Raw genomic sequence first — 5734 nt, forward strand, 5'->3', positions numbered from 1 at the left:
ATGGAGCAACTGCTATACTTTTATGGTGCATTAACTTTCATGTACTAAAGCAAAGTCACGTCCATCATGATAGAGGTGTCCACCATTTTCTCCTAAACCTCAACTCCTTTGAAGGTTGATTTTCTTTCCAGTCCTCTACAATGGAAACTCTACTCCACTTTGAAAATGCCCACTACAGACTTCCAGCGGAGACGGCTAAGAGGACTGAGGGTAGATGGGTCAAAGTCAGAGTGGTGGCCATGGTGCTGGGCATGGCAAGAAGAATGACAAGGACAAGAAAAAGGCATATGAACCTCCTGTCCCAACCAGAGCGGGAAAAAAGAATAAGAAAACAAAGGAACAAGATGCTGTCAGCAAACTGCCACTGGTAACCCCTCACAGCCATTGCCGCTTGAAGTTACGGAAACTAGAGAGAATAAAAGACTATCTTCTCATGGAGGTAGACTTCATTAGAAATCAGGAACTGATAAAACCATTAGAAGAAAAGCAAGAGGAGGAAAAGTCAAAAGTGGACGATATCAGGGAGACCCCATGTCTGTAGGAACGTTGGAAGAGATCACTGATGATAATCATGCCATTGTGTCCACATTTGTGGGCTCAGAATACTATGTCAGCATCCTGTCATATGTGGACAAGAATCTATTGGAACCAGGCTGCTCAGTCCTGCTCAACCACAAGGTGCATGCCGTTATAGGAGTGCTAATGGATGATAGAGATCTCCTGGTCACAGTAATGAAGGTGGAAAAGGCCTCCAAGAGACCTATGCAGATATTGAGGGACTGGACAACCAGATCCAGGATATTAAGGAGTCAGTGGAGCTTCCTCTCACCCACCCTGAGTACTATGAGGAGATGGGCATAAAGCCCCCCAAAGGAGTCATTCTCTACGGCCCGCCAGGCCAGGGACAGGTAAAACGTTATTGGCCAAAGCAGTAGCAAACCAGACCGGCCACTTTCCTGAGAGTGGTTGGCTCAGAGTTTATTCAGAAGTACCTAGGTGATGGGCCCAAGCTCATTCAGGAGCTGTTCCGAGTTGCTGAAGAACATGCACCTTCCATTGTGTTTATTGATGCCATTGGGACCAAAAGATATGATTCAAACTCTGGAGAGGAGAGAGAGATTCAGCGAACGATGTTGGAGCTGTTGAACCAGTTGGATGGATTTGACTTGAGGGGAGATGTAAAAGTTATCATGGCCACTAACCGAATAGAAACTCTGGATCCAGCACTGGATATCAGACCAGGCTGCACTGACAGAAAGATGGAGTTCCCCCTGCCTGATGAAAAGACTAAGAAGCATATCTTCTAGATTCACACTAGCAGGATGACCCTGGCTGATGATGTGACCTTGGATGACTTGATCATGGCAAAGGATGACCTCTCTGGAACTGACATCAAGGCAATCTGAACAGAAGCTGGCTTGATGGCCTTGCGGTTACGCAGAAAGTAACAAATGAAGACTTCAAAAAGTCTAAAGAGAATATTCTTTATAAAAAACAAGAAGGCACCCCTGAGGGGCTGTATCTCTAGGGACCCTCGGCTGTCTTCAGGGAAGTAAATGTGTTTCCCCACCTGGGAGGATGGGAAGCTGTCCTAAGGAACCCATTTTCCAGTTGATTTTGCTAGTAGAAAGCCTGTATCTGGAGGTGCTGTGCAGGGGGCTCATCGGGCAGTCTCATTGTGTTGTGCTGCCCTCTGCTCCCAATAAAGGATCATCCTGGATTGCTTTAAAAAAGAAAGAAAGAAAGAAAATGCCCACTACATAAATATAAGTTGAGTTTTCTCAGCCTTACTTTGAGTTCTTTCTATTTATATATTCATATACTTATTTATTTAGCAAAAGCATGGTGGACTTGATCTATGCAGCCAAGAGATGGCAGTAACTTCCTGATCCTCGCGTCGCCCTTCAACTCAAGCATTACAGTTATGTTTCACCATTCCCAGCATAGAATTTCTTTTCCTAGTGTTCTAAAATGAATATGTTTTTTAAATTATTTATTTTATTTTATTTACACTGGTATCTGACCGCAAGTATGTCTGTGTAAAGGTGTCAGATCCTCTGGAACATGAGTTAAAGACAGTTTTGAGCTGCCATGTGGGTGCTGAGAACTGAATCTGGGTCTTCTGGAAGAGCAGCCAGTGCTCTTACCTGCTGAGTCGTCTCTCCAGCCCCTCCAACATGATTCATAAGCATGAGGTTAATGTGCCTCTGCTCTTTCTTAGTTGTTTCTTATTTTTCATTTAAATTAAAGATCCTAATTTTCTCTCAACATTAATGAAAATGTTTTCATTTCAGTTCATTAGAGCCCTTAGGAGAAAAATCACCTTAATGCTGGCATAGCCTTTAACCTTTCCTGAATGTTTTCTCAGCCCTTCCTATTCTGTACTGAAAATACAGCAAATGAAACGGGCACCTCAATTTTCCTACTGCTTCGTGAGAAACACTTTGAAAAGTGAGTATTGCACACACCTCTTCTTTTTATTTGACTGCTTCTTTTTCACTGACAGTTGCATTTTCATGACTTAAGATGCTCATTCTTAATTTTAAAAATAGATTTACACATTATCTTACCATTCAAAAATCTAATCTGAAGTAAGCTAAAATTTTGCATTCAAAATAAAATGAACCGATGTGTTATGTATTTTTTTACTAAAACATTTGTTTTTAATTCATGTGTGTGTGTGTGTTGACTATGTACATGTATGTATGTGTACTACCTACATTCTTAGTGAAGGGTAGAAGACAGAATAGGAGCCATTGACACTCAGGTTATAGGCAAATGTGAGCTTCCTATGTAGGTACTGGGAAGCAAACTTGGGTCCTCAGCAAGAACACCAAGTGAGCACTTCACTGTTGAGCTGTCTTTTCCAGCCCCATATCAAGTGTGTTTTAATAAAAAATTATTTCTAGGTATAGTTTTAGATTCCAGAGATCTAACCTATCACTTCCACTGGTTTGCCTCTGTTGCCATGGGGATTCTTACTTCTCCTATTTCTGGTTATTAATATGCATTTCATTTTCTCTTAAGTTTAACAAATATTATCGGTAAAGTGCTTGAAGAATTTATATTCAGGTTGGAGCCTATCTAGTGGTCAAGCCTCTGGGACTGCAATTATGAATGAATTCCTGTGCCTATGTTTATTAGACTGTGTTTTATATTTTTCTCCAAACTCGTGGTTTGGAGAAATCTTATACTCCAATGTCATTACCTGAACATTGCTAATTTTGTTGTAAACATATTTGAAAACCCTGCATATGTCAGAAGGAATAAGCAAACATTTCTTTGTTTTAATTTGTTAAATGTTGGTAAAATGCTTGAATGTTAATGTTTTTCAACTATTTACCTTTTTTCTAGTGTAAATTATATTTTTATAAGTTTACTTGAGTTTCATCATTTTTACTTTATTTTTGTTTAATTTATAACTTAACATTTGGTATTATATAAACTGATCTTTTCTTGATTTTGGTGTTCAGTTGTAGTCTTTCAAACAGAATTTGTTTTCTTGAGGTTAGTATTTTAAGTAAACAGAAACTATTGATTTTGTTGTCCTCTCTGATGCTGTATTTAAAGCTGGTTGTGAAGAGTTCAACAAGGTTGCTGGAACCCAAACTCCAGTCCTATACAAGAAAAACGCTTGATATCCACTGTTGGGCCATATTCCAGAACCTGATATTCTGAAAGAGTTTTTGGGTTGAACATTGTATATTTTACCTAAGGAATTTCCATTTAAGATATTAAATGTATTTCACTATTTTTTTTCCAAAAATGGATATTTTCTGTCATTAAACATATGGATTTATACCAACATCATATCAGAAAATGAAGGTTCTGCAGAAAAGTCATCATCTATATGTTAATTTTCCAATTATATTGATTACTAGTATGACCTTTACGAGGCATATTGGAAGAGCCATAAAGAAATTACAAATCAATCTTTCAAAAATTTTCAGCTATGAAAATACATATTTTATTGTTTTTAGATAAATAATGTCACCAAGAAAAGAGTCTTAGTTCTGGAAAGATGACTTAGCAGTAAAGAATATTTGTTGCTTTTGCTCAGCACCTGGTTTCAACTCCTGGCATCCACATAGCAGCTCACAACTGTGAGTAACTTCTCTAGTAAGGGCTCTAATGCTCTCTTTCCCCCCTGGGCACCAGATACTCAATAATATACACAAACACAAGCAGAAAACAAATCCATTAGCATAAATACAAATAAATAAATCTTTAAAAAAAGAGGAATACTTGTTCCTACTAGTTGAGCTTTGTCTTGCTTTAGATATAATTTTTAGAGGATGTGCTTGTGAAGTAGCTCAGTCTACAATGGTTCCTGATTCTTACAATGCAAGTTCAATCCAATGACTTCCGTGTTGAAGGAAGAGAATAGAGTCCCACAAGTTATCCTGGCATGCATGTGCACATGTGCGTGTCCCCATCCCAAAACAAACAAACAAACAAATGTATGTATGTAAAATATTGTTAGTCATTTTTCCTTAAACTAAGAAAAAAAAGTCATCAGTCATGGTTATAAATAGCTCAAAACATCATTCTATTATTTGCCTTGGAGATAGGAAGCCTAGTAAAGGTTGCCAAGAACCCTCCCACACAGGTTGATCCTGTGGACTCCATTCAGGGAATGTTGATGGGTGAGACTGATAATGTAAAGAGACAACTTTAAAGGACCAAGCAAGGCATATTTTATCTGCAAAAGCTAAATAAGCTAGAGATGAACGTCAAACCAAAAGACATAACAGAAAAGATCAAGGTTTAAATAGATAAGAGTGAAATTTGTTCTTGAATATTGAAAGGGTTGAGCACTGCAAATGTTCCCACATAATCCAAAACAGCTTTCTCAGTGACCAAGCCTGTAAATACTTTTACCCATGTCACAGGAATAAAAATGCTCAAAGTGAACTTAGGATTCTAACCCATCATCTCCTGAAACATGCCCCGTGCCATCATTCTGAACAATTAATTCATGCCAGTCAGTGTTTATAAAAGTCAAAGAGATTAGAGTAACTATGTACATTTGACAGCAATTCAGTATATGTCTACAGATTGCTGGAGTATTTTGCCCTTGTTTATTTGGCTATCATTTAGAAATATTTCTTCTCTTTGTAAACTGTCTTCTTTCAACCAAAGCTTAGCATTTCCTTTATACCCCTGAGATTTTACATTGCTTTTGTTCCACTATCAGATTATAGGGATGGAGATATATACATTTCTGACTACCATTTTTCTATACGTAATGTCTTACAGTCAGGAAGATCAGTTATGAACAGTATGAGCCCTCAGATTAGAGTGTTCACACTACATTGTTCTGAATTAAATATACACAGAACTCATCAAAGGAGTGCATTGAAAGGCTCTTACCTACAGCTAATTTGTGTTTCCTTTCACTATTGCAAATCGTCTCACAAATTCATCAGTTAAATTAAAAATCTCCCAACACAATGAAAGCAAACAGAGTAGGGAACTGAGTGCTGGTATCCAAAAGTATTGTAACAATTTGAGTCTCTCATAGCCCTGAAATTTCTAACTGTATTCTGATGGACGTGTGGGCTTCGAGTTTCTTTGGAGATGGACAGTATATGAAATAGCTCTGGTTCTAATGCTCCTTAAAAGGGCAAAAGGTAAAGTGGGAAAAATGAGTCATGAGAGGAGAAAGAGAACCAGCATTCACTTCAATTTAATTTTGAGTTCTCATGTCATAACTTGTGGCTCCATGAGACAA

General features: G+C 38.1%; 1 pseudogene; it reads left to right on the forward strand.

Annotated features, from left to right (window-relative positions):
* The first annotated feature begins 214 nt into the window (after positions 1-214).
* On the forward strand, positions 215-1583 carry LOC129692152 (26S proteasome regulatory subunit 4-like; annotated as a pseudogene).
* The last annotated feature ends 4151 nt before the right edge of the window (positions 1584-5734 follow it).

Source organism: Psammomys obesus, unplaced genomic scaffold (assembly GCF_907164565.1).
Source record: "Psammomys obesus unplaced genomic scaffold, mPsaObe1.curated_primary_1811, whole genome shotgun sequence".
Lineage (NCBI taxonomy): Eukaryota > Metazoa > Chordata > Mammalia > Rodentia > Muridae > Psammomys > Psammomys obesus.